The 26,211-nt window shown below is 43.2% G+C and overlaps 1 protein-coding gene across 1 annotated transcript in view; it reads right to left on the bottom strand.

Annotated features, from left to right (window-relative positions):
* KHDRBS3 (KH RNA binding domain containing, signal transduction associated 3) overlaps window positions 1-26,211 on the bottom strand; it is a 659,142-nt gene that overhangs the window by 318,883 nt on the left and 314,048 nt on the right. Inside the window, exons 6-7 of the mRNA XM_067017886.1 lie at window positions 14,809-14,869; window positions 484-637 (exon numbers count right to left, since the gene is read on the bottom strand). The gene's annotated coding sequence lies outside the window, so the exon portion shown is untranslated. The remainder of the gene's footprint in view (window positions 1-483; window positions 638-14,808; window positions 14,870-26,211) is intronic.

Genomic DNA, 26,211 nt, shown 5'->3' with positions numbered 1-26,211 from the left:
GATACAGTGCCTGCACAATGCAGTAGATGTAGGTACTCAGTAAATATTCATTCTATGTGTAAATAAATTAAATTCAGGAAGAAACCACAATGGAAAATACGCAGACAAAAGGGGCTTGATTACAAAACTCTTAAGTCTCTTGCAACCTGAAATTCTATGAGATGTAAATTCTCTGGTTACTTATGCCAGGCAGTCTGCAAACCTAATTTCCCTCTGCATAGTCTGTCTCTTATGATAGCAGGCATCAGACACATCTCTTTACTTAAGACTTATGTAGAATCTCTGATTTTGGCAAAGATTCTTTATTGCCTTGATCTTCCGAAGTATTAGAACCTCTGATTTTTAGCTGAGCACATGACCACCCAGAGTGAAATCTGTATCTCTTAAGACTCTCTTCCAGCCAGATGCAGCCAATAGGAAGTTAGGACCCACGCTACGTGACATTTTCACTTCTGTCTTTAAACACAGGCGACATTCCCCTACCTCAGTCCTCCTGGCTGGAACATCCATCCACCCATGTGGTCAAATATTCATTCAGACAAGGGCCATGCCCGAGGGATGGTGGAGCAACAAGACAGCAACTGGAGTCTCCGGAAGCTTGGAATCCTTACTGATCTTGGAACGCTCATCTCCAGACCTAAAGGAAAGAGAGACAAAATAGACCTCAATCTTGTTTGAAATGCTGTTATGTGGGAACTCTGTGACATGCAGCCACATCTAATATTGAGAAGTACGCTGGTCTTCCTTTTATAGAAACATAGATTGTCAGAGGCATATGGGACTTTAGAATTAATCTAATCCAGTGTTTCTTAACCTTTTTGGAGTCGAGAATATTTTAAAATTTGATGGAAGCTCACTATTATAAAATAACATAAAATGCATGTCCATAGTAGACCATGGCCCTCTCCTGGTTAAGCATTCCTAGTTTGGTCGTAAACTTTCATTTTCACTACAAGCAAGCTGTGGTGCAGAAAGGCCCTAAAATTTGCAGATAGTCCCATGGGTAATTGGACTGGTATCCCTGATTTATTACCCCCAAGCTGGTGCTTTTTCCTCCAAAAGACACTGTGTAGTTTCCTTGGGCAATGCTCCAGTGATGGCTATCTGATGGGGCTTCAGGGATATTTTAGGTTTCTTGGTAAATATTGATGACTTAGCCTTCTTTATTTATTCATTCATTCATTCAATCACTTATCCACTTTAGAAGCAATTATTGAGCATCTTCCAGGGTTAGGCACAGGACAATGCCCTGCTGTACTACAGTGAAGAAAACACAGATATTACTGCTATTACTATGGGGCTTACACCCAATGGATGAGTCAGATGTTAAACAAGTCAAAACACAAATGCATTTATAATAGCAAATTGGGGTAAGTACTACGAAAGAAGTAAATGGGATGGTAGCAGAGAATAATAAATAAGGGGGTCTGCTGGGAATGTCAATTTTGTGGAGTTGACATTTAAGCTGAAATGAAAGATGAGAAGAAACTGGACATGTGGAGAGTAAAGGAAAGGGTATTCCAGGCAGAGGGAACAACCTATGCAAAGATCTTGAGAAGGAAGAAGTTAGAATATTAAAGAGCTGGAAGGAAGCTCACTATGGTGGGCTTACCTACCTAAGGAAGAAATTGAGATGTAGGTCAGGGCAAGATGGTACAGTCCCAAGTGGACCCTTGATGGCCTCTTAGCAAATCTGGGCTTTCATTTTAATTACAATAAGAAGCCATAGGAAGCTTTTCAAGAAACAGCCTTCATCACTTCTTCCAGAGGGAGAAGTGATGTGATTCTAGGTTTTCAAAAGACCACTGTGGTTGCTTTGTGAAAATGAATGGGGATGGTAGATAAGAGTAGACACAGGGTGGCATTTGAGAGGATATCATCGTAGCCCATGTCATTCATAGGTTGCACAGATGGATTTGAAATGTATTTTGGGTGTAGGAGGTACTTTGGCTTGGTGGGGGACTGGCTGCAGAGTGTGAGAGGAGAGCCAACAAGTCTCTTGCAAATCTTCAAGGATTCCTCTACGGCATTCTCCAGCAAAGTGAGCCCAGATATATTTTAAAGTTGATGAAAGATCCCTGTCAACAGCTAGTGACCTGCTCACAGACCTTTCCTGGGACGCCAAAGCAAAACAAGGTTAAAATCCAGATTGTTTCAGCAGGCTAGATGCCATTTCTTAACGGAAAGGGTGGAAGTTGCACATTCAGGATAAGGTCAGAGAGAATTTATTTCATTTTTAAAAATAAATTATCACAAATAACTCATTGATTTGATTTGGAAGAGAATAAGATGTGTGCTACAGTTTTGGGGTTACGCTTATATGAACTGACTGAAAAGGTAGAAATTTAGAACTTCAATTATAAAAGATTTTGGAAAACATTTTCATTTAATGACTCATTATAATTATGTTTCTATGGCAATAACTTGGCGTTTTAGAACCCAAAATAGGCAACAGTTGATCACTCATCTACCTTAAAGCAACAAGTGGATGAATATGGTGAAGATTCTCTGTCATTACCTCTTTTTCAGTCAGGAAAGCTGAGTCCTTTCCTGACTGAGTTCCTGCCTCGGAAGCTTGCTGGAAAGTCAAAGCACCCTTCACCTCCCCCCACCCTCACTCCAGCAGGACAGAGGGGGAAACAAACACTGAGCACGTTGTAATGCCAAGTAATTTCTTATATGTTAATTAATGTTAATTTTCACAACACCCTGGGACGGTTTTAGTATCTCTACTTCATGTCTGAGGAAAAAGAGCTCAAAGGAAAAACCAGTGGAAGTGTCCACAGAAGAAGAAAGTAGGGTCGAATCTCTAAAACCCATGCATTGGGTCATGTCACTCTCATGCAGACTCCCAGTTTAAAACTCATTTCTCAAGTGTTTCCCAGTTCTAGAAGTGAAAGAACAATACTCAGAAGGTCCAGTATTCCCAGCAACACTTGGTTCTTAGTTCTGATAACTTAATACCCTATATAGTAGAATTACTGGACCCAACTTTTATCAGTTTGCCCATGCCACTTTCTTTTTTTTTTTTTTTTTTTTTTTTGCGGTACGCGGGCCTCTCACTGTTGCGGCCTCTCCCTTTGCGGAGCACAGGCTCCGGACGCGCAGGCTCAGCGGCCACGGCTCACGGGCCCAGCCGCTCCGCGGCATGTGGGATCTTCCCAGACCAGGGCACGAACCCCTGTCCCCTGCATCGGCAGGCGGGCTCTCAACCACTGCGCCACCAGGGAAGCCCCATGCCACTTTCTGAGTGACTTTGAAGTTCTTCCCACTGGAAGCAGAGGAAATACTTCTGCATCCCTTGACTTTGGGCTCAGTCATGTGACCTACTTCAGCCACTTAGATAGTAGCATTCATAAACAAGGAAAGGCTTGAAAGGAATTGCAGGATTCTATTTGCCCTCTTGTGCTTCTACTGTTACCTGAAAAGAACACATCCAGGGTAAGCACTGCCCCTCGGCCTGGGTCCTGGAATAAACCCAGGCAGCGCAGACCTGAGCTGAGACTTGCAGCAAGAAGCCAAGCCCAGCTGACTCACAGCCCAAAGCAGCACCACCCAACCCAGCACAGCCAAGATCAACCAATTCTCCTTTGACCTGCGGACCCATGAGCAAGTAAGCGGTTGTGGTTGTATGGCTTTGAGTTTGGGGGTGGCTTACTATACACCATTTGGGGGACAATGATTGATTATCTTATGATAGTGGCTTTCACCTTCTGGATGTTCTGCTTCGTAAAATGTAGCCAGCAAATGCTATGTGAGCATGGGCTATGTAAAAATCAATACGAAGTTCAAACAGTGGCTTTGGGAAATTCAGAGATTAAAGCACAAGTTTCCTTCAAGAGAGCTCACAGTCTAAGGAGAGAAGAGAAGGCAAAAGATACCAAACACACAGGGTAAATAAATGGGGGACTTCCCTAGTGGCGCAGTGGTTAACAATCCGCCTGCCAAATACAGGGGACACGGGTTCGAGCCCTGGTCTGGGAAGATCCCACATGCCACGGAGCAACTAAGCCCGTGCACCACAACTACTGAGCCTGCACTGTAGAGCCCACAAGCCACAACTACTGAGCCCACATGCCACAACTACTGAAGCCTGTGCGCCCAGAGCCTGAGCTCCGCCAACAAGAGAAGCCACTGGAATGAGAAGCCCGTGCACCGCAACAGAGTAGCCCCCACTCGCTGCAACCAGAGAAAAGCCTACGCGCAGCAACAAAGACCCAGCGCAGCCAAAAATAAATAAATTAATTTTTTTTTAAAAGCAGGAATGGGGAGGAGCCACTGGATATGGGTTCAGTATAGAACTTATCCAGCTTCAAGGATCCAAATTAGAGGAAGGCGCCAATTTAAAAAGCTGATCCAGATATGCAGTCAGTGGCAGAATGTTTAAGCAGGCTACCTGGCCAAGGGAGCAATACTGTCACCAAACGCAAGTCCGTATGCTCAACGCACAGCGAGGCCAAACAATACCAAAACCTCGGAGCCTGGAGCACAGAAAGGTTAATTGCAGGGGCCATGTGAGGAGACAGGTGGCTCAAGCCTTAAAAACCCCAAACTCCCTGAAGGCTTTCAGCAAAGCCCTTTTATAGGAAAGGTGAGGGACGATTGATTAGTTGCAAACCTCTTCGTGTCAGATCCTTTGTTTTTGCAACTGGTCAGGTCAAGGTCAGGTCACGATGTTCCTGTAAACCTCCATCAAAACAGTGTTATTCTCTGTTCTGCAACTTTTTATCTAAAGGTGTAATACTCTTAAAGGTCGAAGGCTTGAGAATTATACAGGAAAGGGAAGGGGAGGCTTTAAGCTCTGTCTCCATGCCTCCTGGCGGCTTTTAACCCTTAACAAATCCTGTAAACAAAGCGACATCGTTACCCCTCATTTTACTTGTTTAACGTTCCAAGGACCGACTCTTGCCCTCCGGGGTCCAGGCCCTGGCTAAGGGTGGGGGGGTCCCGCACGGCCAGTCACCCTGCCTGGGAGCTCTCCCGCCAGTGCTAGGCCTGCTGAAGGGGCAGGTCTCAACTGGTGGCGCCCTCGGGGCCAGCTCCCCAGACACTGCCCAGCTGCCATCACTGAGGGAGCCGGGCGCCCAGGACCCAGCCAGCCCTCAGGCTCCCCTGGCTGCACAAACGGGGGGGGCGGGGGTGGTGGTGTCCGCAGACCACGACCCAGGGAGACCACCTTCGCGGGGACCACCCACCGTGACGCGGACCGGTGTCTGAGCGCCCCTCCCCTGTTACAATACTAGACATTCCATAGGGCGGTACTAATGGATTTGTGTTTTAAGATACAGTTAATGAAAACTGACTCCATTCCAGGTTTCCTTCTGAGAACCTTCTAACATTACCAATTTAGCCCCTTGAGGTAAGTACAATTATTCCTTTCCATTTCCTAGATTAAGCAACTGGGGCTTAAAAAGAGTAAGTAATTTGTTCCAAATCGCACGTCTAATGAGTTGTGGAACAGGGATGAAACACTGCGGTACCGGGCCTCCAGGCCTCCAAGAGGGCCCTCGGGCCTCCTGCCCCCAGGACTTACCCGGGTACAGTCTCCCCCTGCTTGTACCAGGCTTGGTCTGTGTGAGCAACAGGATACTGCAAAAGGGACGTCAGGGTACAGAGGAGACTTGCATTTCAGTCTTGCGTTCTTTCTCTCGGACTGTAATAGGGGCAGGGCGGGCGGGCGCGCGGCCCTTAGGCCCCGGCACTCAGCGCTCGACTGTTATCGCGAGACCGTTATCGCGAGACCGAGACCGTTATCGCGAGACCCGATAGGGTCCCGCTCCAACAACAGTCAGCCTGGCAGTGGTCCTTGTGGCAGAGGTTGCAGTGAGATGCAGATCGTGGCCTTCTCCCCGGGGTCCTCCCAGGCCCACCATCCTTGGGACGCACAGGTGAGCTGGGGGGGCCCGGGGACAGGCTGAGGGCTGTGTCCTGCAGAGCTCCAGAGCCCTCGCCACGGCCGCCCACTGGCTGGGGCCAGGCCGTGAAGCAGCAGCAAACCCCTCCCCCATCCCCACCCCCGCGACCTAATGGCGGCGGTGGTCTCCATGGGTCGCGGTCCGCTCAGGCCTCAGCAGCTGGAGTATATGGACACTTATTAAGGTAACAGCTTAACCCAGCTTCAGTCTCTCCATTCAAGTTTCAAACGTTGGTCCGGCTTAGAACAGTTGTCCACCCCTAGGAGGTGGCCAGAGGTCAGGATTAAGTTGCAAGAACATTGCACATCGTGACTGCAGGTCCACCTCTGTGATTGGGGCTATTCTCCAAGAAGGGCAATTGTGGTGAGCTACGGAGTAACCTGATTGGTATTCGCTGCAACACATATTCCTATTGACCCTATACAAATGATTCTCTCCAGGTTAAATGAAAAGCCTGAGGGCTGGCTGGCTAGATTCACCCAGCTAAGCCACTTCCAAATTCCTGACCCACAGAAAAATGAGGGAATAAAATTTTTTGCTTTAAGCCACTTATGCAACAACAGATAAGGCAAATGGCTACTTTTTCCAAAGCCCCTAGGGTGTGATACTGCTTTAACAGTTTATAATAATAGTTTTTTAAAAATATATATTTCTGTCACCTTTACAGTTTATAAACAGCTTCCTCACTTATGCTCTTCTAATACAGGAATCCATTCTCTTTACTTCACAAGGTGCTGACTCATTTCAGGTTTGTAAAATTTCCAGTGGCTAACTTTTTGCCTGATATTCAGCATAGGATAGCAAAAAAAAAAATGTGGGCATTGGGATCAGACAGACTGGATTATCTTAACTGAGATAAAAATTATATACAGGTAAATAAACAGATTTATAAAGGTATAGTTCAATGAGTTTTGACAAATGCATTCTCCGATACAACATAAAACACCAATAAAAATAAGGAGCATTTCTGTCACCCTAGAAAGTTCTCCAAAACCCATCCTATGCACCCTAGAAAGTTCTCCATTAACCCATCCTATGCAATCTCCACTACCCTAGAGACAACCAGGGTTCTGATTTCAGTCACCAAAGATTAGTTTTGCCTTCTTTGAACAAATGAATTTTACAGTATGTGTTATATATGATTACTTTCACTCAGTAGAATGTTCTTAAAATTCATTCATGTTGCTGTGGATAACAATACTTTATAACATTTATTGCTAATTAGTATTTTGTTGAATTAATATAATGCAATATATTATAATATACTGCATTCTTCTGCTGATGGGTTGTTTCCAGATTGGGGCTATTAAATTAAGCTCTTATAAACATTTTGGATAAGTCTTTTCTTAGACATATCTTCGTTTATCTTGGGTAAAATACCTGTGAATTGATTGCTAAATCATAGGGGAGATGTATAGCTTTGTAAGAAACTGCCAAACTGTTTTTCCAAAGCATTCGTATTATTACATTCCCACCAGCCATGTATGAGGGTTCTGGTGGCATTACATCCTAGCCAACATTTGGGGTTATTGTTTAAATTTTAGTCATTCTAGTAGATATGTAGTGGTATTTCATTGTGGTTTTAATTGGCTTTTACTTGATGTCAGAGGATGTTGAGCTCTTTCTTAAGCTCACTGCCCATTTTTATACTTCTTTTGTGAGGTGTCTTTTCAAGTCTTTTGTCTGCTTTTATAATATTTAAAAATTATTGACTTATAGGGATTAGTTTTATTATGGACATGAGTCTTTTGTCAGATATATGCACTGTGAATAACCTCTCTCAGTCTGTGGTTTGCCTTTTCCTTTTCTTAACAGGCTTGTTTTTGTTTTTTATTGTTTGTTTGTTTGTAATGACTAGGGGTCTTTAATTTTGATAAAGTCCAATTTTTCTCTTGGGGTTATTTTTGTGTCTTTTCTAAGAAATCTTAGCCATGCTAAAGTTTGAATATATTTTTTCTTCTATTTTTTCTATGAATATGTTTCTTCTTTAAGAAAAAGAAGAGGACTTCCCTGGTGGCGCAGTGGTTGGGAATCCGCCTGCCAATGCAGGGGACACGGGTTTGAGCCCTGGTCCGGGAAGATCCCACATGCCATGGAGCAGCTAAGCCCATGTGCCACGGCTGCTGAGCCTGCACGCCTGGAGTCCGTGCTCCACAACAGAAGAGGCCACTGCAGTGAGAAGCCCGCACACCCCAACGAAGAGTGGTCCCCGCTCACCGCAACTAGAGAAAACCCATGTGCAGCAATGAAGACCCAATGCAGCCAAAAATAAATAAATAAATGAATAAATTTTTAAAAAGAAAAAAGATTTAATAGTATCGGCTTTTACATGTAAGTCCATGATTCATCTTGAATTAATTTTTGTGTTTGATTAGGAAAGTATTGGAATTTCTTTTTTTTTTCCCATTTGCTGAATAAAATTTTCTTTCTTCATTAAATTTCTAGCATGAATTTTTTTAAATTAATTGATCCAAATGTCCAAATGTGTAGGTCTGTTTCTGGATTCTCTAATTCTGTACTGTTGATCTATTTTTCTATCCTTAGGCCAGTATTACACTGTATTGACTGCTGTAGCTTTACAGTAAATCTAGAAATCAGATAGTATAAGACTTCCAAGTTTTCCTTTTCAAGATTATTTCATTTTCTAGATCCTTTGAATTTTTATATACATTTTAGAATAAAATTTTCAATTTGTAAAAATCTTATGTAACTTTTATTAAATTACGCTTGTAAAGGAATTTATCCATTTCTTCTAAGTTATGGAATCTATTATCTTTTTAAAATCTTCAAGATCTGTACTGTTATTCTCTCTTCCATTCCAGGGTTTCTTTATATTTATCCTGCTTTAGGTTTGCTGGGCTTTTGGGGTCTATAGGTTGATATTTTCATCAAATTTGAGACATTTTGGCCATTATTCCTTGAAATATTTTTTCTGCCATATTCTCTCTAGACTCTCCTTTGGGAACTCCAATCACACATATACTAGACACTTGATATTACCCCACATGCACTGAGGCACTTTTCCTTTTTTCAAGTTTTCCCCCGGTATTCTTCAGATTGTAACACTTCTATTGATCTATCTCAAGTTTACTGATTCTTTCTTCTGCCATCTCTAATATATTGTCATTAGATAAATTTTATTTAGGTATTATAATGTTCAGTTTTAGAATTAAAATCATTCCTCTATTTTTAATCATTATGGCTATCTTTTCCTTTACATCTTGAATATATTTATAATAGCTGTTTTAAAGTCCTTATTTGCTATTTCCAGTTACTGCATCATCTACTGACTTATTTTTCTATAAATTATGGGTCCTTTCCCTACTTTGCATATTTAACAATTTTTGAATATATGGTGAACATTCAGAAAGATGCATTGTAGGAAATCTGGATCATATTGTCTTCTTTTAAAGAGTATTACATTCTGCTTGGGGAGGTATTAAGTTATTGGTAGATCCTCTCAACTTTCCAGGCTTGGAAAGATTTTTACTTTGTTAAGGGCTGGTTTGTTTTCATTTTGTCTATATTCTAGGGATTGATCCTGACTCTAGGAGTTGGTCCTTACTCCTAAATCTTGGCCTTTATGAAGTCTCAACTAAATCCTTGAGGTGCTCAGTGAGCTCTCTTCTCTCTGGCTGGTTTTAAACTTCCATATCTACCAGTTTTCCATGATCTGTGCAATTTCAGCCCATAGAAGCTGCTCTCCGCTAGACTTTGTGGAGTCTCACCTTGTGCACATGCAGTGGGAAGCCCCAAACATGTGTCTCAACCTGCCCTCCTTGAAGATCTCATCTCTCTGTGCTGAAGTTGGGAAAGTGTCTTAAAGCAGAGAACCAGACCAGACTTGAGGTTTATTCTGTGTGATTTTCTTTTCTTAAGTATCACAGCCCTATGCTCCTTGATGTCCAAGGCCTGAAAACAATTGCTTTATATATTTTTTTAAGTTTTTAATCACTGTTTGAAGTAGGAAGGTACGTTGTACTAGTTCCTCCATTGTGACCAGAGCCAGACTTACTGTGTTGCTGTGTAACATTGAGCAAGTTAATTCATCTTCTGTGTTTCAGTTTGTTTATTTACAAATGAAGACCATAATACTTAGACCATGATAACAGCTACACTGTTTACTTTGCTTATTCTGAACCTCCAATGACCCACACAGTACGTTTCATGTAGAAAGCACTGAACATATGTTCATTATTTAACTGTATGCATTCATTCAAGAAATGTTACTAAGTGAATACCTACGTCACAGAGATGTTAAGAATAAAGTCAATCATTTATGTAGTATCAGTACAAAACTTGGCTCAGAGTAAGGATCCAGGTCATTATAGATATTTAAAAGAAATAAAAACTGAAATTAATTCTGTTTCTAGGCCCTAGGGCTTACAGATATTCTGTTTAAAAAAAGAATCAGTAGGATCTTAGGTAAAAAGCATAAACATGCCTTGTGTTAGAACATCACTGAATAGTTTACGAATGCCATCATTGATCTAGAAATGTATGGGGTCAGCCCGTCCTCACTGTTGATCCCTTATCTGGAACATTCGTGAGCCCTGTGTTCCCAGTTTGTTAGGCAGAGCATTGATGGCTGAATGGCTGGTAGACCAGTGGGTGTTAGGACTTTTGCCCTGGTAGGGTGAGCAGGCTGGCGGAGCTGACTTGGCTGAATCTCCGCAGCTGCCCACACTTACGAGTCTCTGCACTCGAATAACTTGTAAACAAGCCATGATTTCTGTCCCAGCGTGAACTACAACTGCAGCGGGGCAGCTGGGAGAGGAGGGAGCAGGAGGAAGCCAGATTTATGAAGCTCCAGGGTGATGTTCAAGCCTCTGTTCTCTGGCAATGCACTGGCCACCTGATTAACAGTTCCTTTTCTACATCCTGCTTTACTTTCCAAAGTGCTTCTTGCCCCTGTGACCCCATTTGATCCCCACAGCATCCCCCGAATGGACAAAGGGCATTATTACATGTCTCCATTTTACAGATAGAGAAACAGAGCACGAAGGAGATAACATGATTTAGCCAAGGCCACATAGCTAGAAAATATGAGAGCCGGGTTTGGAATCCCTGTGGCAGAGGGCAAGTATTTTTTTCCATTATTTAGAAACAATGGTTTTCCATCTCTTTATCCAAATGGCGGGTCATTGCAACGTGCACTTGAAAAGTGGGCTGGAGGATAGGGATACAGCCAGTCTTTCTATCTCCATACAGAGTCTTAGCACTTCAGAGCTCAATGAGACCTCATATATGCATAGGTCCAGCTACCTTCTTCTGTAGATGCTGAAATGTAATCTCAGAATGGTCCAGCCACTCCCTGAAGCCCAACAGCAAGTTCTGAGGGCAACCTGATACACCATTACTCATCTTTCCCTCATACCATGCTGTTTTTGCAAAAGCCTCTTTGGCCTCTGGCTTCACAGAATCAAACAAAACAAGGCCATGACAGCTTTGGGGCCTGGGTAGAGCTCAGACCCCGACTTCACTAAGAGGCTGTGGATCAGTCTGACAGGTCACCATCAAAGAGAGCCTTTATGAAGAAGGTGCTTTGAGACACCCAAGCAGTACCAGTCAGTACGTTTTTGTTAGTTTCTCCAACCTTAAGCTGAGTCAAGCTGTATTGATTCAAACCAGTTGGGAAATGAATTACTGAGGCTGATCTATAAAGAAATTCAATCTGGAGATGGACCAAACTATCGTCAGGATTCCTTATTAGGCACTTCGCACCACGAGCTAAATAAAGCAAACAAACAGACACGCACACAAAGGGCAGACTTTTTCAGGGGATGAAAATGGCACTGTGGCTGGGGAATACGAGGCCATCTAATACCATAGGAATTGACCATTGTTTAATAGCCGACAAATGGATCCCTCTCGAGCAATGCGCCCAAGAAGTGAGAATGAGAAGGGACTATATTAACAAAGAGGGATGGAAATGAAATTAAGCCCCTAACACAGCCTTTTCAATATCTCTAAGATAGCAGTGTGATCCTGTCAGAAACTGCATTCTACAAAGAATCCAAAATGTTTACCTCATTTAATTAGGAGAAAAGCGTGTAGGGAGAGAGGGAGTCTTCTGGGTTGGGGGGTGCCACCAAAGAGATCGAACCCTCTGTTTCAAAACTTGCTTAGCAAAAGCAATTCTAATTGCTGCCTTTGTTATAAAAGATTAAAGGTATTTATGTCCCGGTGTATCTCACTTTAATCAATCAATATGTTCCTGAATGGTTATGTGCAAATCAGATTTTTGTAAACCAAATGCAATTTAAAATGCCCTCAGAGAGCTTGTTGTTTCAATGAACCACTTTGGTGAATTCTTTGGTAAGGCCTAAGACAATCCTCAAATATGTTGGGTTGGTAGGTTTAAATTTTTTTTTTTTAGATGGTGATAAATGTTATTCCCTCTCCCATATTCAGAAGAAAGGGCTTGAAAATAGAATGGAAATCAGATGACTTGATGACACGATATAACAACTAATGGTATCTCCTATGATAGGTTAATTTAGTAAATGCTGAGATTACCTCTTGTATTTTCTATGTTTGTGGCTGTGATGTTGAGTGATGCCTAGTGTTTAGCATTGGGATGATGAGACTCTTAGAAAGAATTTAAAAGGGTTACTTGGAAGGAGTTTGAAGAATTATCTAGTCCAACCTCCAAAACAGAGATTTCTCTTTGCAACCTTCCAGAATGATGACTATTTAGGCTCTGCCTAGATACTGTTTGAATGTGCTATGATATTCATTCATAAATTTATTTATTAAATATTTATTGAGCATTAACTATGTGGGGAACTAGGTTCTGGGGAAAACGGGGAGAAAACGAGATATAGCACTCACGTTCTATAGAAATTAATTCACCTGGGAGGGTAGATATTCAATAAATAGTAACACAAATAATCAATATATGGTAATTCTGATAGATATTATGACGATTACATATCGGATGCTATGAAAGTGGTCAGGGAAAAGTGACCCAGGGAAGTTGCATGTAGTCTAAGACCTAGGGGATGAACAGGGTCTGAGACAAAGAAGAGCAATTGGAGGACACTATGTGTGGGATTGAGACAATTTAACTTGTGGTTTGAAATGGTTATTCTGGCTGCTGTGTGAAAAATGGACTAGAGGGCAAGAATGGAAACAGATGGGCCCACAGTCAGGGTGGAAGATGCTGGTGACTTGGGCCAAGGTGCTAGATGTGGGGATGGAGACAAGTAGGTGGTCCTGACAACTTACTGGGAATATAGGATCAATAGGATGGGGTGATTGACTGTACATGGGGGTAACTGAAAGCAAAGAGTCAAGGATGATCTCTGCATTTCTGAGATGGGCAAATGGAAAGATGGTGATACCATCTACTGAAACTGAGAGCGTTAGCAGAAGAGCGGACTGAGGAGAAGAGATTTAGTGCAATCAATTCTGGGCATGTCGAGCTAGAGAGGTGCCGTCAGTGGAGATGTCAAGCAGGCAGTTTAGTAACTGAGTCTGGGGCTCAACTTACACCAGTGTGGCAGCCTATGGTCACCCTGCAGCAATGCCAGCACACAGCAGCCCCTCAGTACTGGCTAGGGGTTCAAGGACACAGCTTCCATTTCTAAGGAAACAAAGTCCTAGAGGGACTGATATACCAGGCCAGCAGACAAAACTATAACTGGAACATAAGGCCTAGACCTAGACAGTGATTTGAGTGATGAGCATGAATTGGAATTGCTGTGATGAGCGTGCGGACCCAGGTCATAGGAAAGCAGCAGGGCTCAATTATTAGTGTTACCACTCAGTATTTATGGCTTTTTGTGGATAACTGAGGTAATAAAAGCAGTAGCCAGGAGGTTCTTTTGACCTTTGATGCCAGCCAGCATTGTGTTAGGAGGCAATATGCTCTCAAGCTCATCAGGAGTAACTTCTAGAAAATGTTTAAACCCCCTTTGGTCACCATAGAGACACATGCACCATACCAGGCAGGTGCAGCATTTGACAGAAACTCTCACATATTAGGCAGCTAGTGCCTTTGTCCGGAGAGATGAGGAAAGTGAGGTAGGGTTGAATTCTGTCTTGTTTATTATCTCTCCAAATTCTGCTGTTTGTGTCTTGATGTGTCTTCTGGTAACCTTATCTCCTTCCTCTGGGTTCTTGATATACCAAAGGTCTAAGTCAACAGCTCATCAGAAAGGAACCTTGGTATTGGTCCATCTCTTCCAGTTGCATGTGACAGAACTCCACCTAAGAAAAGCTTTACCATTTGATCGGGCTTAGGAACAGACCCATAGACACAAGCTGGGCAAATGAGAGTCAGTCCTCGGACTGCATCCATTGGGAAAGAAATGCCCTACTTCCTCTACATAGCTGATGTTATAGAACGTAAGCCTGGAACTGCTAGTGGCACTTTTGCCATACATCAAGAGAAAGTGCCTGATAGTGAATCCAGTGCAGAGAAACGCAGAGACCTGGACATGGGGGTGAGGGAAAGCAAAGCATCAATGGAAAGAGAACTTATCTGATGACATCATTTGCAACCCTCGAGTTAACTGTTTCTGCAGTGCATCTACTCTTGGTTTTCAGTTTACTGCATAGGCCCATGTATTCTATTTTCTGTCTACCCAAGTTTGGGTTGGCAGTTTTGTCACTTGAAGCTGAAAAACTTCTGGCCAGTTCACACCTGTGACTTGGTTACTCTTACTTTACTCATGTGCCCATCCCTCGGAGCTCTCCTCATCTGGTTTCCAGGGGGTGGAATAAATAGATCACATGGTCACACTGAAGCTTGGAGGTGGAGAAGGATGGGTTACTTTGATTGACATTCCCAAACAGAATGACATGGGAGAGGAGAAGGGCAATATAGGAGGAAAGGTGCTATTACCAGGATGTTGGTAATTACGGCATATAGAACAGATGCTCTTACCTAATCAGGGTGCCTCTGTGTGCAGGAACAAGGGATTCTTCTCAAACAGTGTGCTTCCTCCCTAGAGATGGGAATACCAAGATTATGCAGGCTATCTGGATCAAAGGGAACACAGGGTACTACTCAACAGTGAAAGATTTTCCAGGTGCCAAAGTCCCTCTTTGGAGGATATAAATTATGGGAAATTTTATTTAGGGAGATCTGAAACATCTAAGGCAGACTATTTTGTGTTAGCGGTCTGATCTCCAGAAAGAAGGACCCCATACATACATATGTGCCTAGTCCCTTCAAAGTTGCACAGCAATCTAAACTGAGCCCCAAATCCAGAGATATACCAGCTGAATATATGAGTTTTGCTAGACCTGCATAGAACTCTTCCAATGGAGGCAGGATTGGCTCTTGAGGCTGGTGCCTGGACTGCATGTTTACAGTGAGGGAAGTGGTCCATGGCCATTGCTGTGGAGAAAAGAAGGAAGGCAGAGACTGGCAGCCAGATACTACTTGGCAGAAGAAACAGGGAACCAGCATCTCAGAGTCCAAAAATACATGCATTTCATACTTTGGGGGGTCCCATGGACTGGTGATCTGACCCACTGTGGTTGGCCTTTGTACATTGTTCATTGTAAAGAATGCAAAAAAAAATATCCATCGTAGAAAAGTCGGCACTAAAGTCAAGTTCTCCTATGTGTCGTGTCTCCCTTCCTTTCTGCCACTTGTATTTTATCACATCTTACCAGAGCTATTTCTGTCTATGGGGAGTTAGCAGGAAGATCACATATTGTACAGAGAGCGGGGTGTTAAATTTATGCAAAGGGAAGGAATGTGTCATGGCAAAAATTATTTATTGCGTGGCGTCTCCCCTGAGCGTTAGTCTCTTGTTTGAGGCTTAAGGACAGCAGCTCTATATGTGCCTCATGGCAGAGCCACACTGCTGCCTGCCTCCTGCTGTCGGCGCTCAGAGCATGTATGTAAAGTCATGATGCAAACCTGCCACCTTTAGGAGGCATGATCTGGTCCAACACAAAGTGTCTCGCCTTGTAGCCATTTGTGTTCCGAGAGGAATGAGTCTTCAGCCAGTGAGAAGGAGGAAAGGCAGGAATAGAAAAGTGTTGGATGTCCTGGAATTGGGCCATATCATGGCAAAAGAGCTAGGTCAGCTAGCAGGACAATTTATGTAGCTCAGAGCATTTTAGAGGTGACATGCTGTGGTCTAGCATCAAGAATCCATCAGACCTAAAGCTGGATCCTGTTTCTACCATAGACTAGCTATGGATCTCAGGAGGAGTTAATTGGCATCTCCAAGACTTCATCTTCTTGTCTATAAAATGGGGACATAATACCCATTTGCCTTGTGTTGTATGGAGTAAGTGAAATAAAGTATATGCTCAATGGTAGGTGCTATTAGCTTTCTCCTTCCTTTTTATGAAATTAAATCTTAGTTCAGTATTTTTCTGAGAGGCTTTATTCCCTGAATCATATGGGTGGTGTTTTCTAGTGTAAGGATGACAAATGCTTGCTAAGCCTAGCACAGCTCCCTTCTTATTTTCTTTTAGCAGACATTGCTTATTGATTATGCCACACTTTCTTAAGAACCCCTCAGGATCCTTCTCAACACAACCCTCAAGGTGGTCATTTATAAAAAATCGGAGTTCACATAGAAAGTAAAATACTTTTTCCATCTGTGATCCAGATCATGTCCATAAATTACTCTGTTGATTATTGCACCAAGTATGCACAGATGGTTTTTAATGTACGTTAAATGTGCAAATGGACCTCCATGTGCTTGGAGGACACAGTGCTTCTGAAAGATGTGCCAACATATTCTTATTCTTACTTCAAGTGTTGAATCATAGAATTTCTATCTCACTTTTGGACACTTGTGCCCCATGGCATATGTTCTTGAGACTAGAAAGGTGTCATCTCTTCCTCAGCTTCTCATACATATTTAGGGAACAGAACTACACAGGGATGCAGTGTGTACAGTAGAGATTAAGAGCTGAGCTTTATAGTCAGACAGTCTCTGCCATATACCAGCTCTAAATTGGTTAAGTTAATCAAGCTTGCCGAGCCTCGGTTTCCCCACCTGTACATTTGTAAATGAGTATAATAACACCTGTCCCCAGGGCTGTTGAGAGGGTTAAAAGAGACGATGCCGGTAAAGAGTGGAGCATAGCCACAGGTTTATATTCACCAGTCATCATTATTATTAATATTAATATTACCTGGAATATATTCAGGGAAGGGAGATCCCAAGATACTCAAAACCATGTCATAAAAGAACAGACAAGGAACTGGAAATTGGAGAAGCCGGGGAACACCAGGAGCACATGGTAGCTGTGATATTTGATTTATAATAAGAAATATGTTTTTGGTGTTCATCCCCTTTCCTGGCACACAGCTACTAAAATCTCTGGAATTTCCTGTGGTAAGAATGATAAAGGTATCTTTTGTTATGTTAATGAGATGACCTGTGGAAAGCCCTTAGGTAAGCTGGATGAGGGGGCTGGTTGCTAGGGGAACCAACCTCTTGATTAGGGGTTTGGAACTTTTAGTTCCCCCCTCATGCCCACTCCCACCCAGAAGGGATGGAGGCTGAATCAATCACAAACGGCCAATGATTTAATCAATCATGTCTGTGTAATGAAGCCTCCATAAACACCCAAAAGGACTGGCTTCAGAGAGCTTCAGGGTTGGTAAACACATGGAGATTTGGGGAGAATGTCACACCTGGAGAAGGCATGGAAGTCCCATGCCCTTTCCTGTTACCTTGCCCTGTGCATCTTTTCCATCTGGCTGTTCTTGAGTTACATCCTTTTATAATAAGCCATTAATCTAGTAAGTAGAATGTTTATCTGAGTTTTATGAGTTGCTTTAACAAATTAATTGAACACAAAGAGAGGGTCTAGATGGGAAACTCTGATTTATAGCCAGTGTGTCAGAGGCACAGGTAACAACCGGGATTTGCGACTGGGGTCTGAAGTTGGGCAAGGGGGTGTCAGCCTTGTGGAACTAAATAAACACTTAACCTGTGGAATCTGGTGCTATCTCCTGGTAGATAGTGTCAGAATTGAGTTGAATTACAGAACACCCACTCATATCAGGAGAATTGCTTGTTGGGGTGGGGATCCCCCCAACCCCAAACATTGGAATTGGTACCAGAACCTAGTCAGTAGCCATCTTCACATTTTCTGAATGACAGATTTGACTAGATAGTTGATTGTATTATAGTTACAAAATATTGGCTACCCTCTCCATGTCAGGATCATATCTTCTCATCTTTGAGAATTGGCTGGGTCATATGACTTGCTTTGACCAATTAAACATGAAAGTGGAGATTGCCACGCTAAGCTTTAGGAACCTCCATCACAATTTCTCTTTGGCCCTAACCAAGATGGAGAATGCTCCTTCAGCCCTGAAATAAGTAAGATCAAAGAGCAGAGACTCAGCTCACCTGGAGCTGGTAAGTACATGAGCAAGAAAACAATATTTGTTGTTGTAAACCCCTGAAATCTAGAAGTCATTTGTTACTGCAGCAGACGTTAACAAGGTCAGGACATTTTCTTTATAACCTTATGGGGCATAGTTAATGCCAACGGGTAGAAGATGAAACATTTCCTTTCAATAAAAAAATAATTTTCTGTCCATAAAAGCTGTCTAAAAGTAGAGAGGACTGCCTTGGTTGATAGTGAATTCCATAACAATGGAAGTATTCAAACAAAGTTGAATAATTATTTGTTTCCAATATTATACAGAATTGTAACAAAAAAAAAGAGAGAGAGAGACTTCTGAAGGTCAATAGTTGTTGGTATTTGGGGAGAAATTTGCTCTGGAATCAAACAGGAGTCTTTATATCAGACTTACCAGAAAGTTTAATACACTGATATTTGCTATGCCTCCACAAAGAGATATTGCATGTATGGTGTTTTCCAAACATTTGACCAGAGAACCCTCCTCACCCCTACCCTTCACTATGGGACAAATGTTTTTTGAAACACATTTTAGGAAATGCTGGGTTGACAGCTTCATAATTATCATTGTTTTGGACCAGATACAGTTTGAGGTTTGTTACAGCAACAAGGATCCCATGAATTAGTCATGATTTGAGCCCTCAAGGAGAATACCAAAGACTTGTTTGCAGCATGGGGGTGCTAGTTGAAATGAAGAGCTCATGCAGATTGAGTCAGTATGAACCTGACTCCACTGCCTATTGGTTATGTGGCCTTGAGGAAGTTATCTACCCCTTCTTTCTCAGAACTTATGTTCCAAGAATTTATATCTTATCCACTCTGGAAAGTTCATAATTACATTTTTAAACATTGCTTCTCCCTCATTCTCTCTATATTCTACTTAAATGATAGAATTTTCTCATTCTATGCTGTAGGTATCCTTATGCTTCCCTCATATGTTTTGTCTCTGGATTCCCTGAGATGCATTCTTTGGATTGTTCTTCCAGTTAACTAATCATCTCTTCAGCTGTGTCTAATCTGATATTTAATTTATTCATTGGATTCTGAATATCGGGAACCCAATTTTTAATGTCTTCCTCTTTACCTTTAACGTCTTTATCTTTCAAAGCAATCTGGCCTTTTAAAATAATATCTTATTGTTTTCTTGTGGTTACTATTCTTCTATTTACTTCTATTTGCTTTTAAAAATTCTTATTTTGCAGTTGTTTTGGACTGTTCTTTTGCCTTAAATTCTTGGGAGTTCATCTCCCTGATGATTGTGATTATTCAAACTCCCTTGTGGTGAGTCACTTCCCCATGTATTTTGTATATTTTTATTGTTAATTCATCTTCACTGAAGGCTAATTTTCTGTCTGGTGGGAAGCTCCTGTGTTTTGGGAGTGAATCTGTGTTTCTGAGCCCTTGTTTTGGCCCCTGTCAAGGGCTCCAGGTTTACCACAAACCAGGAATCACTTTTTCTATTAATCTGTTGTTTTGAGATTTTTTTTTTTTTTTTTTTTTTTTTTTTTTTTTTTTTTTTTTTTTTTGTGGTAGGCGGGCCTCTCACTGTTGTGGCCTCTCCCGTTGCGGAGCACAGGCTCCGGACGCGCAGGCTCAGCAGCCATGGCTCACGGGCCCAGCCGCTCCGCGGCACGTGGGATCCTCCCGGACCGGGGCACGAACCCGTGTCTCCTGCATCGGCAGGCGGACTCTCAACCACTGCGCCACCAGGGAAGCCCTTGAGATTTTTGAACTATTTGTGTCACATAGTTCAGTTTCCAAACCCATCTGTAATGAAAGTTCAGGGTTATTTTTCACCAAAGACTTCTTCTTCTTCTTCTTTTTTTTTTTTTACCTTTATAGAGCTCTGGGTAGAGAGATGCTTCTCTGTAAATTCTCAGGGTTGATGGTTCAAGTCTTTCTATTTTCACTAAGAATTAATTTGTGATGGTTCCAGCTTTATGCAGCCACAGTTCCAATTTTCCACCTATCACAGACTCCAGGCCTTATCTCCTGTCAACTACAAATTGGCACTTGCCATGGGCACTTGCCATCTGCCTCTGTAAGGATTAAATCATGTGCTGCTGCAGCTGCTGACTTTCGACACCCCCTGAAGGGAGTTCGGGGTGGAGAGCAGAAATGAGGCGCTCTGTGCTCTGAGAAAAACCGGCAGAACAGGCCTTCAGATAGTTAGATATTTTCAGGAGCTGATTTTATGAGCCCAGTTCTTGCATCTCCTCGTATCTAGAAAAAGCACCTTCATGGTGAGGTCTGCTCCTCGTGACTAGCAGAAACCCTTGTGAGACTAACAGAAACCTTCTGCAAAAAGTATGTGTTTGATTGCAGGTACTCCCCCTTCAACCAAATCACAGACATACTGACCTTCCCCCCCACTTCTCTGGAGCAGTTTTTCAGAGCTATCTGAAATGATGTTTCCTGGGCTGCAGTCCTCATTTTGCCCCAAATAAAACTTAACTCGCAACTCTCACATTGTGCATTTTTTTTAAGCTGACACTCCGTGGCTGTATGAGACTGAAACCCAAGCCCATAAACATGTGGGCTTTTTTCTAGGTCTAATACTATTCCCTGCCTACTAGGTTTGCCACAGCATGAGATTTTACAGTTATCACACTGGCTTTCAATTCTTTCTTTGTTTCTGGCACTTGGTAATTTTCTTTGCTTGAATACTAAGTAAGCTATGTGCATGTGTCTTGCTTTTTAAGTTATTATACTTTTCCCATCATTTCCATTTGTAAGTAGTATGTATATATCAGGAAGGGTTCTAGATTATTCACACCACCAAGTACCTAGTGTTAGAGCAATGCATACATACACATCTGTTTCATCCTCTATAAATCTGATGTAACAGCTTCTACCTCATTGGTCAGCGTGAAGATAAAATACCTAATGAAACTAATACACTCAGTATAGTGTCAGACACATAGTAAATGCTCAATAAATACTGGGCATTATTATTGTTCCTTTTGAAACATGACATAAAAGCAACCATACTCCAATAAAAATTAATAAATAAAAAAAGAAACAAGACATACACATTTGGGAAAATAATTATAAACATGTTGGAGAATCCTAGAAAGGGATGATGATGTGTCTGTCTCTTCAGCTAACATTTCTTAGCTTTTTATATAAGGACATAGTCGGCTCCTGGGAAAAGTCATTAATGGAGCTTGAAATTGCCCATCTGCCCTAGGCAACCAGAGTTTCAAATCAGAGGGAGACAAAATGAAGTCCATTTTATGACTTCTCAAGAACACCCTCGTGGGCATAGAGTTCTCCTAAAGAAAGTGACTAAGGTATTTGGCTTTCTTCTCATGACCTGACTTACTACGTGAGGGGAGAGGCACTGCAGAGTTCAGCACTGTGCTGGGTCCTCTTACCCACAACACAGGGACTTGACAGTTTACCTTTGAGGGAAGGATGCACACGGTGATAATGGCTGTGATAATAACAATATTTACCATTCTTTGAGTCCTTTCCATGGGCCAGGCTACGTTCTAAGCCCTTTCCATACTATATCTCATTCAGCCCTTAGAAGGAGTTAGGTGCCATTACGACGATGCCTGTTTAAAGTCGAGGAAGGTGACTACGGGGTTGCCGTACTGGGGACGCCTGACGCATGAAAGAGTTGTTTCACCCCCTGCTTAGAAGCTTCATAAAACAGCTGCAGTGTTGGTGTCGGGCAATAAAAAGCAGGAACAAGTGGTGCGAATGGGGCAATGACGAACCCCAGCATGGTGTAGAAAGCACAGCAGAGAAAAAGAAAAGGTGAATTTCCTTAGACTGAGCACTTGCTGGGAATAAGACAGTTTGCATATATGCTGTCTGCTTATAATGCATTTCTATTTTAACCCCCTAGATTCTGTGAGGTAGGTCTAAAGGGCTGTGCCCCTTTATACGTGGATGAATTATGGCTCAGACAGGTAACTTGCCCCTGATTACCATCTACTGAGTAGTACATGGGTGTCCTGACTCAAGCCGACAAAATATATCCCCTCTCCAACCCCCCAGCCTCTGAGCCTCTGAAGGGGTGGGACATGCATTTGCATCTGTTAACTCCAGAGAGGGACTTCAATGCTCCAGAGGAGAATGTGTGGTAGACCAGTTTTCTACCAGGAAAAGGGAAACTTGAGGGATTTGGGGCTTAGGAACTGTGTTAGTAATAAGGAGATATAGAAGGAATCTGGTAGTGAAGAAGCAAAGGTAAATGGCAGAGAAGAACTGATGTTTTTCACGGTAGGCTCTGGAGTCGTAAAGGTGAGTGGGCTTTCCTTTCCATGAGAATAAAATCCAAACCCTCATCTGGGGTGTTGGGATCTGTGTTTCCCAGAATCCCCTTTGTTCTGTGGTTCTGGTTTAGAGTTGGCCACGAGAGGAAGTCAGGGGTGGAAGGAAAGCAGGGGTATCACTCTCAGGCGGATGTCGTGGTCACATAGGGCGATGAACGGGCGCAGAGAAGGCCAGCGGCCCCCGCCTGCCCATGCTCTCCTCTGCAGCCGGCTCATCTTCGCAGCCGCTGCCCACAACCCAGGCACTTGGCTGTGCCTCCGCAGTGGTAGCAGTTACACACATTCAACCACCCCCTCGAGACAGCAGCTTCCAGAGACCACTGAGCACCCACCTTATTTGGGGAGGCTGACGTGCTTATGATTGTGGGTTCCCCACAAGCTCTGACATCCCCGCCTTGGCTGTGCTTCAGAGACTGTTCCTCTGGTCCTTCAACTCCCTCGTTCCAGACACCTACTTCCCCACACCTCCTACATGCATGGAAAGTCTGACTCCTATAATCAATCCCTTATTTCTGTAGTGCTTGCAGTGGTTCTAATTCCCCAGCTGAAGCCTGGAAGGCACATCTGGCCCACGGAGGCTCAGCCCGCCTCTCCAGCCTCACTCTGGCCTACTTTCCTCCTTCTATGCCACTCTCCCTACAACGTGCCATGTTCTTCTCCAGCTTAAACTCTTTCAAGTTGATGTCTCTCTTTGAACATCCCTTGGGATTTATCCATGGAGAGCAAGAAGGTGACAGGATGTTGGCAAGAGTTTGGCAAGAGGAGGAAAATACTCCCTTTCACCCTTCTGATCTCAGCCCCAAGGCCCCGTCCTCCTGAGACTCTTAACTACCTCGATTAAGAAAGTTTCTCACGTTTCCTATCACAACACTCCATTGTTTGCCTGTCCCTTCAGTCTATCTATGCATTCTTCTACTAATATGGTTGCTTTTATTTATTTATTTTGGTCCCACCACACAGCATGCAGGATCTTTACTTCCCTGACCAGGGATCGAACCCGAGCCTCCTGCAGTGGAAGCCTGGTGTCTTAACCACTGGACCGCCAGGGAAATCCCGAATGTGTATGATTTTAAATTTTCTGGTTCCCTGCATTACAATGTGAGATGCATGTAGATGTATGCTGTTCACTCTTGCATGTGTGACCAGCACAGTGTCTGAAACACAGTAGGGCTCTCAAAATTGTTGTGGGACTTCCCTGGTGGCACAGCGGTGAAGAATCCGCCTATCAGGGCTTCCCTGGTGGCGCAGTGGTTGAGAATCCGCCTGCCGATGCAGGGGATGCAGGTTTGCGCCCCGGTCCGGGAGGATCCCACGTGCCGCGGAGCGGCTGGGCCCGTGAGCCATGGTCACTGAGCCTGCGCTTCCGGAGCCTGTGCTCCACAACGGAAGAGGCCACAGCGGTTAGAGGCCCGCGTACTGCAAAAAAAAAAAAAGAATCCACCTGTCAGTGCAGGGGACACCGGTTCGAGCCCTGGTCCGGGAAGATCCCACATGCCGCGGAGCAACTAAGCCCGTGTGCCACAACGACTGAGACTGTGTGCCACAACTACTGAAGTCCACATGCCTAGATCCCGTGCTCTGCAACAAGAGAAGCCACCGCAGTGAGAAGCCCCGCACACCGCAACGAAGAGTAGCCCCCGCGCGGCAACTAGAGAAAGCCTGCGCACAGCAACGGAGACCCAACGCAGCCAAAAATAAATAAATTTTAAAAAATGTTTGCTGTGTAAATGAATAAATTAACAGACCTGGCCCACTGAACTGGCTTCTACTGTCACATCACATTGTTGTGTTGGTCTTGATGATGGTGTTGGTACTAAGGGTGGGATAGGTGGGTACACTTGGGTCAGAATGTTCTTCACTTTTCTACCCATGGTTTTTATGAGCTTAGCTCTCGAAACAGAAAAAAAAAAAAAAAAAAAAGTTTTACTGAGAAAGGTAAAGGATTTTGGAGCAAAGAGCTGCATTGTTCTGATTGTTCTGGATGACAGAGGCAAGATGAATTTGGAGGACCTGATAACATTTGTCAGAGAAGAGCGAGGATCCAGGGAACCTGGGCATCGTGGGAGGAAACAGGAAAGGGAAAGAACTCCCAGGGATCCTGTAGAGAAGGGAAATTGGGAAAGACAAACATCTAACAGGGGATACATACATTTTCTTAATTTTGCTGAGGGCTGTGCTATTTAGATTTTTTCCATTCCATAGTTGTCAGTGAATCCACATTGCTCACTAATGCTTTGGTATAAGTGGATTCTTTAGGGGGAGCTGAACAGCTGTTGAAGTCTGCAGCCAGGTGGGTAATGAGATAAACTCAGAGACAGTATGTGGCCAGTGGACTTGAAGGATGGGCTTCATCCTTAAACTTATGGTTTACACTCCATAATGCTATGTAGTGAGGAGAAGTTTGGAGAAATCTCGCAGTGAAACACTGAGACTTCTACTCTAAAGATATACCAAAAAAAGCATGGAATTTGCCTGGCAGTCCAGTGGTTAAGACTCTGCAGTCTCAATGCAGGGGGCACAGGTTCGATCCCTGGTTGGGAAACTAAGATACCACATGCTGCACGGTGCGGCAAAAAAAAAATACATAATTTAAGAAATATATATATATATATATATATATACACCAAAGAAAGCAAATTAATGAAGGTTATGCAATGGTTTCCCAGTCTAAGCATCCTAGTTACTTTGAATCTCTGAGGCAGAAGAAGCCTGAGAGTTGAGAGTCATCAGATCCCAACGGTAGGTGTAAGAACCAAAGATTCTTTTTATTTAACACTATTGTTGGTGCCCACAACTTCTTGGTGGTCTTCCTCAGACTGCTGCTTCCTGGGGAGTATAAATGCAAACTGAAAATAATGTGCATTCTTAGAAGCTGGCTTCCATGTAAAAAGCTTGGTCTGGATTCCTGATTGATGAGAGACCATCTGGTGAGAAAGAGATGCCTGGCAGAGACGAAGCAAGGCTCCCAGCTAATAGCCAGCACCAAGGGCCCAGATGTGTGTGAGGCCATCTTGGATGCTCTAGCCCACCAAGCTGCCCAGCCAACACCATGTGAAACAGAGATGAACCATCTTTGCTAAGCCTGGCCTGAACTCCTGCCCATTTTTGGCACGGGCAAAAACATGGCTGATGTTTTAAGTTACTAAAACAAACAAAACAAAAAATGACATGATAATACAACACATGCCACAAAGTCAAACATGCTTTTTTCCTAGAGTCTTTTGTTGTTCTGGGTTCCTTCATATTGACTTGTATGGCTGTCATTTACCTCTTGCTCTTAGAGAGGAGGGCCTCTGAAAATTTACTGGAAATCGAGTGTTCTGTTCAGTTAGGGCCCAGTTAATCAAGAGTTTATAGGTTCCTTCTGATAATGAGCTTGAGGAAATTGAAATAACAAAAGACCAACTCCAGAGAGTTGACCTAGATTATGGAACCAGCTGCTGGCCAGGGTCTCTCCCCTTTTCTCCAGAGGATAATTAGCACCGGAAGTTGTGAGGTACCCTTCACACAAGGATGCCAGGGAAGAACATTCCTCAAGACATCACATAAGAGGTGGTCTCCGAGGAAGTCCAATTAACAATGTGTTTGGTTGTAAAAGCGCCCAAGGTTTAGTCATTAAGATGTCTGTCAGCACCTATGACTCTGTCTTC

The sequence above is a fragment of the Kogia breviceps genome, chromosome 17, assembly GCF_026419965.1.
Source record: "Kogia breviceps isolate mKogBre1 chromosome 17, mKogBre1 haplotype 1, whole genome shotgun sequence".
NCBI lineage: Eukaryota > Metazoa > Chordata > Mammalia > Artiodactyla > Physeteridae > Kogia > Kogia breviceps.
The sequence above is the reverse complement of the archived record's forward strand: the minus strand, read 5'-3'. Positions and strand labels throughout refer to the sequence as shown.